This window comes from Marmota flaviventris, chromosome 12 (assembly GCF_047511675.1).
Source record: "Marmota flaviventris isolate mMarFla1 chromosome 12, mMarFla1.hap1, whole genome shotgun sequence".
In the NCBI taxonomy this organism is placed as follows: Eukaryota; Metazoa; Chordata; class Mammalia; order Rodentia; family Sciuridae; genus Marmota; species Marmota flaviventris.
Window position 1 is genome coordinate 75,254,746 of NC_092509.1, and position 14,294 is coordinate 75,269,039.

The following is a 14,294-nucleotide window of genomic DNA, read 5'->3' on the forward strand; positions in this document are numbered from 1 at the left end:
GAGAATTATAGGGATCCAATTTAACGGTTTTTTTCCCAAATGGCTACCCACTTGTCTCAAAATCAGTTATTGAAAAATCCATTCCTCTCTCCCATCCCACCAATTTAAAATGCCATGGTTTACTCTATGCCAAATTCCTTTGTGTATTTAGATCTACTTCTGAATCCTCTATCCTGTTTTTCTGGACTCTATTTTTAATTTGAGATGCAAAAACAAAGCTAGGGAGCAACCTTGAGGTATCATAAAGAAAAGGAAATGGCCTTCGAGAGCCTGGAAGCAGTGTTCATATAAATTGGAATTAAAATTCACTGTCTCCAATGACTAGTCCTATATTCCATAGAACTTTACCCACAACTTATTTTTTGCTTTTAAACAGTTTCTATTTTAAAATGTAAGTCTTTTATTAAAATATAGCATATATATCCACACAAAAGGACACAACTCTTAAGCATCTGGCTTAAAATTTTTTCACAAAGTGAAGAAAACAATGCAGCCAGCACCCAGATCCCAAAACTAACCATCACCAAGGCACCAGAAGGCCCTCTAAGTCCCCTCCAGTCATGGTCTCACCCTGGGGTGAACACAGGAATCCTGACAGATTGTTCCTGCCTGTTTAAACTCCATATAAACAGAATAACATAATATGTACTCTTATTTTGTACCTCTTCCACCCAATATTATGATTAGCTTCATTCGTGTTATGATGTCACATATTCTCATTATATATAGAAGTAGTCCGCTGTATGACTATACCACCCCTTATATTTACCCATTTCAGGTCTGCTAGGCATTCTGGGAGTGGTTTAGGTCTTACAAATAACACTTCTAACAGCATCCTACTATGTCCTTGAGCTACCCTACTAATGTTAGCCCTTTGAAATAATTTTGTTGTATGTATGTCTTTTGTACACAGCAAAAGAACATTCTGAAAATATTTTCCTTTTGTTATTTTTATATCATTGATATATCTGGTCTCAAATCTGTCATATTTTACATTTTTTTTACTGCTTCTATTATGTTATACTCGGTTGGTTGGTTGCTTGCTTGCTTGGTATTCTCTTACTTAGGGGAGTTTGCATTTTTGTTCTATCAGTTATATTTATACTAATATTTTCTAAAATATCATTAGTTTCCTTTCCCCTCTTACTGTCCTACTATTTGGCTTGTCAGCTTTTAATGAGTCCTTTGACCTGCACCTATTTGTTAACTTGTCTCTCCTTTCTACCGGCTTTCTTTCCTTTTCCTCTCATTTTTATATGCATTATCTTTCAGAACAATATAATTTATATAATGATTCTTCCATTCTTATCCTTATTTTTACTTTAGGCTTGGATTTATCTTGAAATTTATCCATATTGGTCATCGATCCTTTTGTTAAAATTTTCCAAGTCATATTTGCATCTTCCATTTTAAAGGATATTTTCACCATGTACAGAATTTTATTTTGACATGATTTCCTTGGAACACCTTGAAGACATCAATCCATTTTTTTTTTTTTCTGGCTTCCTTTTATTTCTACTGAGGATTTACCTGTCAGTCTTGATTCTCCATTAAAAGTAAAATGTCCTTTTTTCTCTGGTTGCTTTTAAGATTTTCTTTTTGTATTTGTTTTTCAGTCAAGTTTTACTATAATGTGCCTAGGTACAGCTTTCTGGGTTTATCCTGCTTAAATTCAAAGTGCTTCTCAAATGTGTAGTTTGATATCTTTGGTAGTTTGGGGAACACTCTTAACATATTGCTTAACATTTTGCTTAACATATTGCTTCTATTGGTCTGTCTTTTTCTGAGCTTCCAATTTGCTAGCATGTTAGAAATTTTTTATGTGATTCTTTATATCTCTAATATTTTCTCCTATGTTTAAAAAACTTTTAATCTCTGTGCTTTCTTCTGAATACTTTCTTCTAATATAGTACTAGTTCACTAATTGTTTATTTCAATTGTATATATAGTACATGAAACCTATCCACTAAGTTCTTGTTTCATTTATTATTTTTTAGTTCTATAATTACCATTTTTTCCATTTTTAATTTCTAGTTTTTCAAAAAAAAATTATTGATCTTATTTTTTTCCTACCCTTGAACATATTTTGCAGTTGCTTTTTAATCCATATATGACAGTTCCATTCAGATAGCTAGATCCTCTGTGGGACTGTCTCTATTTTCTATTACTTCTTTTAGTTTCAAATCATGTTGTCATGTCACCTCATATGCCTATCTATATTTGGCTGCAAACTCAGTATTTCATAAGAAAAGTTATAGAAATAACTTAAGATATCTTCAAAGAAGATTTTTTCCCTTGCTTCTAAGATGTGGCTAAGAAAACTAGCCATCCAATCAAGATCTTTAACCTGTTCAGAGAGAAAGGATATTAAACTGGGTCTCAGTTTCTATGAGGTTTAATCAATTTCCAGATCACGCTTAATCCCATATTTTTGCCCCTAAGAGCATCAGTACAAAGCCCAACCTCCTTGGCAAGTTCTAAATTCAATTTTCTATCCTGAGCCAAATGAATGTTTGAAAGTTTACTAGGTTTCTAGCCTTTCAACTGCCTATTGCAAAATCAGAAGATACCCCAATGGGGGAATTTATCACAATGCCAGTCTGTGATTTTCCAAGACTATGGCCCCATAATGTCTTTATGGCCTTGTGAACTCTCCAATGACTCCAAACAGTTTTTGATGTTTTTTTTTTTTTTTTTTTTTTGGAAGGTGGGGTCCTACTTTGGGTCATTCTCTGTAAAATTGCCCTGCCCAGAAGAATAACTTCAATAAAGAAGCCTAATGGTGAAATATGAATAACTGGTTAAGCAGCTTAAGGATGTCATCAAAATTCAGGGTTCCATCTGTAATTTTTTAGTGAATCAATGCAGAATTTTATATCACAAGATGGCAGGTAGACTGCCAGGCATCTCATCACATTTTAAGAAATAGAAAACATTAAGCATAAGAGAAACAGGTCACCCCAGTCAAGTCTGTGCCCTTATCATATGTTTTTTAATAAATAAGAATTTCTTCTTTGGGTTCTTTTTGCTCTGTTCATAATAACTTGTCTTCTTTTACTAGAGGGGACTATGAACAAATGACATAACCTTTCTAGGCCTTAGTTTCTGTCCAATAAGTTACTTGTTGTAGATGAGCTCTAAGCTCCTTCCAGCTCAAACATTCTTAGATTTTTTTTTTTAGTAAAGTAGAATGAAGTAGTTGACTTAACCTATTTAAGAGGCAAAACCTGGGGGCTGGGGTTGCAGCTTAGTAGTAGAGCACTTGCCTAGCTTGTGTTACGCAGTGGATTGGTTTTCTAGCACCAAAAAAAAAAAAAAAAGGAAGCAAAACCTGAAGATGAAGAATGTACAGACCTTTATCTCCTGGAGAGCAGAGGTCTCAATTTAAGTTAAATCAATAAACTAAAACCTAGATTTAAAAATTAAATTGGTGAGAAAGAAATAATTCACCGCATGAAAAATAATTCTGATCTTCTAGCAGGTCTTATAAAGTTTTTTAATCCCTTTAATTTGTGATTAGATTTATAGTAATTCAATCTGCACACAACTTTCAAACTCCATAGGCTCTTTTGTATGCCTAAGGACCATTATTTTCCTCAACAGACCAATTGGGTTTCTTATCACCAAGAATATCACACATTCCTTCCCTCTTAGTTCTGTAACCACCATTCTATAACTTTAGGAGCAATTTTCTAAGTGCTTCTCAAACCCAAATATCCAGCTATTAATGAGCATTCAAAGGAAACACCTTTAAACTTCTCAACTTGAATTTTTACATATTTACTTCTTTAGAGGTGGAATGTTGAGCAATTCCATATACTTGTTTAAAAGAAGTATGAAAAGATTCCTTATTTAATTTCCCCACCCTTTCTCACATTCCTCATGACCAACCATCCTCCCAAAAGGGGGGTAAAATTTGCCTACATTATGCCAAATATTTCAGCTTTATTTTCACCATGGAAAAAACATTAAACTTAGCTGAATTATTCATGAGGCCCTAGGTAATATGATCACTGTTTTTGGCCTTCAGCTTTGATACTTTCAGTCTCACAACTCTTTTTAGGGCTTCTGAATGGGGCTAACAAGGGACTCTACTATACACATCATTAAACTGTTGGCATGTGGCCTGACATGGAAATTTACAATATGTCAGTACACCCATATATTTGCAAGAGTATGTGTGTGTGCGCGTGTGTGTGTTTGATACTGGAGAGTTCTTACTTTCATCCATTTTCCCTACTTCCCTGAAGTTACTTCCAGATTGACTTTTCAGAGTACAAGCCAAAATAAGATGACTAAAATATTCAAGACAGAAAAAAATTTCAGCTCAGTTTAGAGATCCTCAATCTTTCCCTGGGGATGATTATAAGATTGGTTTGACTGATGAAGGGCAAATATCACCAGCACAACCTTCCAGATTCCCTTTCATTGCAATTGCAAATGTTTTTCTGAATTGGGTGCAGTGGCATGCCTGTAATTCCAGCTACTTGGGAGGCTGAGGCAGGGAGGAGCAAAAGTTCCAGGCCGATCTCAACAATTTGGCAAGATCTGATCTCAAAAAAAAAAAAGACTGGGGATGTAGTGTGGTGTAGAGCGCCCTTGGGCTCAATCCCCAGTATAAGGAAAAAAAAAAAAAGGTATTTTTCTTAATTTGGACAAACAATTACACAGTCCATACCCTACCAGTGTCCAGAGTTTTTCCATGAGTTGGTTCATCCTTCTGACCATCATTTAGACAGTCCTCTCTCTTGACCTAACCCCAGTCTCATGGCTCTAGTATGCCCCAAAGCAAAGCAGGGGGCTGGGAGTGGGTTGCCCCCTTGCTCCATTTCAATTCTCAGGCACCATTCTCCTCACTTCTTCCCACTGAGGCAGAATAGGTGCTGCTCATTCTTAAACCAACAGACTTTCAGGTTACACGAAGCCAATTAACAGCTAGCAATGCAACTAATATTCCTCAACAACCAGTCCTAAGCTCCATCTGCATGCTTTTTTGGGGGGGAAGGGGAACTAACCAGTCTCAAAGCTTTCACAGGGGACCTTTAAGAAAACATTTTATCAACATATTTCCAAATCATATTAGCCAAGCATTATGGATTATACACTCATTTCCATTTCACTTCTCCCTAGTACAGTAGCCAGGTTAACAGTACTAAATTGGACCAGTATCTACTAAGCACCAGACCTCAGAACAATCTGACTGCAGAAGAGGAGTGCCCTCAGGGACAGACTTAACAGAGCACATCAAGCGCAAAGCATGGATTTCATCTCCCACCAAACCCAGTGGGATGCTAATGAGTTTTCAAAGATACAAAGCAAATTAATATCTTTCTTGGCTGTCATTTATTTTGGAGTACACTAGCTACTTAATTTTGTCACAAGGCTACCAAGTAACACATGTTCTCTTTTGCTTTCAGTGTTATTCCTTTCCAAGTCATAAGGAAACACTCTAGAAATGTCTAGAATCTTAAATTCTTTTTCTCGTTTTTTAGTACTGGGGATTGACCCCAGGGACACTTAACCACTGAGCCACACCGCCACACTTTTTTTTTTTTTTTTTTTTGAGACAGGTCTTGCAGCTTAGGGCCTTAGTAAGTTTCTGAGGCTGGCTTTGAACCTGCAATCTTCCTGCATCAGCCTCTTGAGCCACTGGGATTACAAGTGTGTGTACCACACCTGGCTCCAGAAACTTAAGACATATAGAGAAACATTAAAGAATATTAACAGGGATTCCGGCGATTCCCAGTTGCTTCCCATGCATTTTTTTGTTTTTAGAGATTTATCTTTAACATGAACTTATTTATTTTCTTTCATAGCATTTATCTCAATTTGTAATTATCTTTGTTTGCTTATTTGTTGTTTATTTCCCATAAAGACTATAGGTTCCATGAAAGAAGATACTTCATTTGCCTCATTGATTGTTATATCCCTAACCTAATAGTTCCCAGTATGAAGTTAAGTAATCAATAAGTATGTATTAACTGAAGCAGTCAGTATGGGTTGGGTTCTGCTACAGGAAAAAAATAATCCTAAAAATCTCAGTGGCTTCACACAAGAAAAGTCCATTTTTTATCTATGCTGTGTGTCTCACAAGGGTCAGGAGGGAGAAATCTGTTCATCATTATAGTTCAAGGGCCCAGTATGACAGAGGTTCCACTTTGTCACAGACTTTCACATCACTGAGGCAGAAAAAGAGAGCATTGAACTATCTCATACTGGGAATTGTTTCTGTCCAGAAGTGTCATGTACTGTCACATTTTGCTAGCTAAAACAAGCCACATGGCCAACCCTAATTTCAAAGAAAAGAAGAAAAGTAGATGTGAGTGAGCACTGGAAGTCTCGAGAATTAAACAGCAAATCTAGAATCATGCTATTGAAGAGGCTTCATTTGGTCCATTTCTCTGTTTCTAGGCAAAGATGTAATTAGAAGAAGATAAAAGACAACTACCAAAAGAACCTTTACCAAAAGAAAATATGTCTGAATTGCCCAATCAAGGCGAAACACCTGCACTCATTATGCCATTTAACCTAAGAACAAAGTAAATGATTTAGGTGTGTTCTGTACTCATGCTCCTTATAATAAAACCTTCATGGGAACTGAAGCAACTGTAGAAATATGCGTGACTGTGTGATGAATATCACACTTTTTTTTTCAAACAACAACAAAAAAACAGTTCACTAAAATCCATTCATACATTTATTTTTTACTGAAGTCATACTGTGAACACAAGCAATAATCTGGTGACAGTGCTTAGGCAAACTAAGACACAGTCAATCACCCATTGCCTCAAAAGGCCTGCACATTCTGACTCACATGTGGAACTTTCTCTAGAGCACATCTCTTGGTATTTCCTGTGGATAGAGCAAGCGAGATTTAATTCCTGCTAGACAGAGTTTTTTTTTTTTTTTCTTTTTATCTCCACCAGTCAGTCTCTTGCAGTGAGATAACCTCCAGTCACAACTCTCCCTCCAAATGAATTCCCAAGTTGCCATGGTAACTAACACCTTCCTCCAATACTGCCAATATGCTTCCCAACCCTGAAGGCAGCCCTCTTGATACACTGCCAGAAGTACCAATCTCCTCCTGCAAGAGAGAGCACCTGCCTTCTCTCCAAAGTTATAAATGAGACCCTTCAGATGACTATGCTAATAATAGTAGCAGCTACCACCTATAGAAAGCCAACTCTGTATCTATTATCTCATTTAATCATTGCCCCAAAAAACACTGTATAGTAGATGTCATTCTCCTTGTTTACAGATTTAAATATCTATATTGTCAGAGGTTATATAACTTGGCCAATGGGCCCAACCAGGATGTAAACACAGAATTCTCTGATCACACTGTCCCTGAGGCATCTTCCCTCTGTGAAGTGACTTCACCTGTCTTGTTCTCCCAGCTGCCCCGGCTCCTTTCTCCAAAAAGAGACACTTCAAGGCAATTTTGTTTGCTCTAATAGCAACACACTACTATAAATCTGATGTCACTTTAAGGTATATTAATGCAAATTCGATACTAGGAAAGAAAAGCTTCATTCTCCTATTCTTCAAGTCCAAGAACTTCGGTGGGGAAGAACAAGATAATGGGTGTTGTGTTTTTTACAGAGAATACAGGTACAAGATCCATACCTAGCAGATGTTAAGTTATCCACAATGTATACAGATGCCAAGGAACATCAGTAAGAGTGGAATTGCAGTGAACTCCTAAATTTGCTTTCTTGGGCTCCTTCAGAGCCTTCCTCCCCAACCCATATGACCCACAACCTCACTATTCTCCCCTAAACACAAGTGTAGGAACACACAAAGCAAGCACTGTACTTACTTCTTCAATGATCCCTCCCATCCCCCACCCCCAACACACAGGGAGACTTTATGCTAGCCTTGTAAGTAAGAGGGAAACACTTACCATCCCACAGTGATTTTTCCAGTCTGCCTTTTTTAACCACTCACCTGGCAGAAACTCTTATTCCCCTGGCCAGCAGCTATTTGTAAAACCAGTCTGCCTCCCTATTTTCACACCAAAGATACTCCTTCTTTAGCAGAAAGGGGAGTATACTAAATTAGATAAATTAGCAAGTCACCTAGCATATTGCCACCCACTCCATGGAGGTACACAAACAAGAGCATTAACCCAATTTGTTGTCTACAATAAACAGGACACTTCCCATCAGAGCCCCACAGGATGGCAGAGGATGACTAATTCCAAGCAGTTATGGCTACCATGGCCCACTTCCCTAGTTTCTAACTATGTGCTGAAATTCAAAGGCACTTGTCCCCACCCCATCTTCCCTTGCGTGCTTCTGCACATCAATCCATTAAGAATATGAAGTGTAATTTATCTTATTCACTATTATCCTGTTAAATTGCTCTACAGCTGCCATGGCAGTAATTGCAGTGATCAGTGATTCAGACTCCTTGAGCAAAGGGCCTTAAGTAGGTTTCATTATTAAAATTTCCAAAGGTTTTATTATTAAAATAAGCCTAAGATAGAGAAGCATGCCTCCATGGGGCAGTCATACTAATAGTTCTTGAGTTACAAAGGGATGTAGGTACTGTCATCAGTGTTTCACTCGTGAATACCATAATTGGGAATTTATCAATCAGTAAAACCAACAAGCTTTCTAAAAAAGAAGAATCTCATTTTTAAGTACTTATGCAATACTGTGCAACTTTTAGAAAAAGCCTGCCTTTAGCTAAGCACAGTGGTACACACTGTAATCCTAGCAGCTCAGAAGGCTGAGGTAGAAGGATCGTGAGTTCAAAGCCAGCCTCAGGAACTTAGCAAGGCCCTAAGTAATTTAGCAAGAGCCCATCTTAAAAGAAAAATAAAAAATGGATTGGGGATGTGGCTCAGTGGTTAATCCCTGGTACCAAAAATATAAAATAAAATAAATAAAAAGCTGCTGGGGATATAGCTCAGTTGATAGAGTGCTTGCCTTGCATGCATAAAGCCCTGGGTTCAATCCCCAGCACCACAAATAAATAAATAAACAAATAGCAAGCTGCCTTTGTTCATTAAGGCACGTAATAGCAAACACTGGAAATACTCAAGTGTCTATTTATAAGTGACTGGTTCAACAAACAGAGGCAACCATGCACATAACAGAATATTATGCAGCTCTGATAAAAGGACGAGACCACTTTCTCTGAACCAACATAGAAAGATCCCTGGGACATACTGGTAAGAACCAAAGGCAACCTGTAGAATAGGTTGCAATGTGCTAAATTTTGTGTAAAATGATGGAGGGGGATAAGAATATATATTCATGCTTGTTTCTATTTACATAAGGGAACACTAGACAGATGTATAAGACACTATTAACAGTAGCATATAGGGGCTGGGCTGTGACTCAGTTCTAAGAGAGCTTGCCTAGCATGAGAGAGGCACTGGGTTTGATCCTCAGCACCACATAAAAATAAAGTGGTCCACAGGATGAACCAGAACAGGAGTGGAAGTCATATCTCTCAACAGAACCCTTCCAACATAATTTTTTTTTCTCATTTTTAAACTATACTTAATTCACTTGGCAGGAGGAGGATTGGTAGGTATTTGGAACTCTATTTCTGCCACATTGGGATCAGATGATCAGACTTCAGACTTCTTACCTTTGCCTGCCAGAAGTCACTACCTTCAGGACAGAGGAGTAGCAAGACTATTACTTGAATATCTCCTTACAGAAAAAGAAACTGATAAAACACGTGGTCCACTAAAATTTGAATATGATATGTAAGAGCGCATTAGCTCAGCCTTATAAAAATGTGCAAAAAGCAGGTGGGTGACACTGTGACAAAAAGGTAGGGTGGAGGTGGGACAGCAAGTAGAGAGGGGTCCTGCTTCTCCACTATCTTTACAATTCTCATTTTATTCTTGGGTTTTCAGAATGGACTTTTGTAAAGAAGGGAGATTTACACCCAAGGCTAGGATTACATCTATCTTAAAGCCACTTTCAATACAAGTGCTTTTTTATGAGTCACTTCCGAGCTTCTCCTTTTCCAAACAAAAAGAAAAGAAAGAAAAGGAAAGGGGCAGCTATTGTTCAGGGCATGTCAGGGGTTTATCTAGCCTTGCAGGTTAAGAGAAATGGCATCAAAATGAATAAAATTAAGCCACCTGTCTAATCCTAGTGTCAGAGAATTCTTACTCCAACAAAACTCCAAGACAACTAGACCTTCCTATTTATCCACAGCCCAGCGGTCATCAATCAACTGCAGAGTTAAAAGGTCACAAATGCTCCAATGTTAGGTTGGAGACAGGAGGAAAGAAGCCCCCAGAGCCGCCCCAGTCACCCCAGTTAAGAGAAAGAGGTTGGCAGCAGAAGAATTGGAAAGGCAGGCCCTCATCAGAGCTGGCCAGCCTCCACAGAGAAAATATTCTACAGTCATGGGAGAACCAGACAAACTGCTTAGATTTGTCTCCTCTCCAGATCCCAATTGTATAGGAAATAAACACCTAGTGAGGTCTGTGCTGGCCCTCCTCTTTACACACTCTCCTTGGGAGAGTCATAAGCTGAGGAATTCGGAATTCCTGTTACCATCAGTCTAGGACTCAGGCTTGTGAGCTCCCAACCTGGGTTCCCCACTCCCTTTTAGACATCTCCCCCTGGATGTGCTGGGTGTCACCTGTCCAAAGATGAATTCCTTTTTTTTTAAGTTTCAAAGTTACACTGCATGGTTTAAAAGCAAGGAAGGGGATAAAAGAGAAGGCTGGTTACAGGGCTAAAGGAATCTAGGAAGAGAAAAATATAGAGAAGTTAAGAGAAGGATAAGTTTGAGGAAAATCCAGTGGTCCAAGATCCCACCCTGAGCCCAGCCATGGGAGACGGTGCCTTACTCCTTCCTTCACCCAGTCAACAATAAGCTGTACTGGTTTATTGTCTCCTAAAATCTCTGAAAGCTTCGATTTCCTTTTATTTTCACTGATACCACCTCATTGAATTATCTCATCATTCATTCAGTAATATATAATAAGTATAGATGCTAGCTAGATGCTTTTACATAGAATAAAAGCAGTACTCCCTACTTCCTGGTGGCTCAACATCTATTTATTTCTCACCTGAACTATTCAGATACACTCTTCTTTACACTGCACCCAGAATGTCTTCTCAAAACTTGAGTTAGAACATTTCATTCACAGGTAGCAAACTCCTCCTACAAAGGCCAGGTGGTAAGTATTTTAGGCTTACGGGGCCATATGTTCTTTCTCACAACTACCGAACTCGACTTTATCCATCAGGTAAAGCACCAATCACAATATGTAGAACCAACGTGGGTGACCGTTCCAATATGATTCATTTACAGAAACAAGCAACAAGCCAAATGGGCCAAATGGACATAATTTACTGAGTCTTGATTGAATTAATTGCAGTACTTCTTTCTCCACTGGAATTAATCCAAATTCTTTCCCATGTCCTAGAAGACCCTGCAGCCTCTTCTGACTACCATTTGCTTGCCTATGTTCCAGCTATCTTGACTTCTATGGAGCTCAAACATTGTGCCAAGTCCATTCCCATATCAGGATCCCTGCACTTGCTGTTCTCCCTATTAGGATCACTCTTCCCTAGATCTCCCCTCAGTTGCCTTGGCTCATCTCCTCAGAGAGGCCCTCACTGACTACCCCAATGAGTCAGCACCTACCCAAGGCACAAACATTCTAAGTCCCATGACTTTACTGATTTTCTTCAAATTACTTGTCACCTGAAAAACATCATTTGTTGCATGCATATTATCTGTCTTGCCAACCACTACACCTCTTCTCTGAGGGCAGATACTGTCTAATATGTTTACCCCTAGGCTCCCAACACCAGAACTGTGCCTGACACTTAGTAGGAGCTTGACAAATATCTGTTGAACTGTTTATTTTCTCCAATCTCAATCCCTCTACCCCACTTCTATCCTTAGTGCCGCCAGTAATTTATCTAAAACATATATCTAAAACATAAATGGATCATGTCATTCTCTTGCTTAATATACTTCCATTGCTCCCCCACTGGCTTCAAGACGCAGATGCAAATTATATGGCAAGGCTACTATAGCCTTATCACACCTCTGATGCTCTCCCACAGACTATGAGCAAGGACATGTCTTGTTTATCTTATCTCAAGTGCCCAGCACAGTACCAGGAACACTGATGGTGCTCCATGAATGCAGAATGAAATCAACCGATAGATTGGAACAACTAAGTAGAAGACTAAATTCCAGTGTGATAACTCAAAAATATCAGATGTAAAGGCAACAAAGCAAGATTTTTGCACAAGACTCTTACTTTCCTCTTTTGGAAGCAACCCAAGTCAGGGCTATGCTTGTACTCATGAATGTGACTTAGGATTTGTCACCCAGATTCCACCTGGCAGACAGCCATTCCCCACTTTCTAAAAGAATCACGGGAGGAGGCAGGGAGAGAAATAATGCACATTTCTCTATGCTGTTTCCTGTAAGCAGCTCTGGTTAGGAAGGGAGATTTAACACTTGGGTGTAAATGTAACTTAAGGATTCTCCATGGATTCCAAGTGTTCACATTCTCCCTGTCATCTATTAGCAAAGACAACCTAATGCTGGCTATTTTGCTTTATAAAATAACCCAAGAGGTTCAGGGAATTTCTTCAGAACTGCCTCACCAATAGAATGAAAATTGTTACTTCTAGAAGAATTTCCATTAGCCCTTTGAAATCCTTCAACATTCATTAAGGCCAAGGAGTTTTCACCTAATTCAGGCTGATGGGTGTGAGAATCGAGTCTTTCTAGGGAATACAGACTCCCAAATTGTTCGGCTGGTTAGTGAGGAGGGAATTTATTATTCAAAATCAAAGGGAAATGAAAAGAGGCCAACCCAGAATGTCATTATTCTCTTTCATGGGTGGGGGATTGAGTTCCAGATTCATTCTGTCACCTTTACATGACCTCCTTAGCATCTAAAAGCTTCAGGTTGGTACAGCCAGCTAGGTTCTCTAATGTAACAGAATCTGCTTCAGCAAAGCTTATGCTGAGCCATCTCCAGACTCCAGAAATGATAGGCTATAAATTACTGGGTCTCCTATTTGTTATAATGAAGTATAAGCTAGTGCAGTTCTGAATCACCACTCTAAATACTACTCTGAGTTGTCTGAAGCAAATTTGACTGAAGCCTGGAGGAAACACAAAGCTGAGCTAGATCTGGGATGCATCCACTCTGAGCCTAGCTTTTCTATTCACCTGTGGGTCTAGTCACAGAATCCAATAAGGGATGGGGGAATAAGGCTCCTGGTGTTCCCCGAATATTTGTATCTCTTCCATATTTGGTATCTTCATGTAAAGGAGCTAAACAGACTAAACCTAAATAACAAAATGATTTACCCTTTACATAGAACCTTCAGAGATCCACCAAACTGCATAGAAGACAGCTAAACAGTCAACCTGGAGGACTAACTGATGAACCATCAATCAGCCAGATTTGAGACCTCATAAAATTCTTGTCAAGGATCTGTCTATATTAACATGAGAGACAAGAACCAACCATTCAAATGAATCAAGCTCTCTTATAAGGCCATATTCTCGTACTGTACCATTTGACAAAGCTGTGGTCTATTATCTATCCTTAAGTCCATTTGCCAATGGCATAGAGCCAGAGCAACCTATTTCCTGGCAGGAAATCAACAGAATGTCCTACTAAACACCACTCTGAAGATGCTGAAACCCATGGGTTACACAAGGAAAGAAAAGATAGAGAATGGGTCAACCAGGTACATGCCATGGCAAAAGCACACTACGCCTCCTCCCCACCCTGCCTAATCCTATGTGGACTGTGCCCAAACTGATTAGATGGACCACAAGCTCTCTAACTGAGGCAGGAACTCAGAACACAGGAAGCAATAGTAAATACTTAAAGACCAGGTAGGTTCTTGATGAGGGAGGAAAGGTTTCAGATAAATGGAATGCTAGTAGAACATAGGGCCCAAAGGGGCAGAAGTTAATCTGAGCCCAGGCAAAGCCTGGCTTGCTAGAGTATTAGATGTGCAAGGGCTAGAGTAACTATTCTTGTCAGAGAAACTGGCTCCATTGAAGGCCGCTTGGCATCCAAGGCATAGCATACATACAATTGGCAAAATTCAGTGTCATTGAAGCAAAAGTTTCAGGAACAAGATCATACATGGGGGGTAAAGCAGGAGATTCTCAGAGATAAATCTTTATAAGAGCAAGGCAGAACTTCACAGTGGTTCCTGGAGATCTACTGAGTCTCAGCAAGAGCCTCATACTGGCTATGAGCAGGAACAGGTTGTAATCCCAGGAAAGAAGGTTTGTAAAAGTATTTCAGCCCTAGAGTA

At 38.9% G+C, this 14,294-nt stretch overlaps 1 protein-coding gene across 3 annotated transcripts in view; it reads right to left on the bottom strand.

The window, feature by feature from the left end:
* Srgap2 (SLIT-ROBO Rho GTPase activating protein 2) overlaps positions 1-14,294 on the bottom strand; it is a 243,088-nt gene that overhangs the window by 179,042 nt on the left and 49,752 nt on the right. The window lies entirely within an intron of this gene.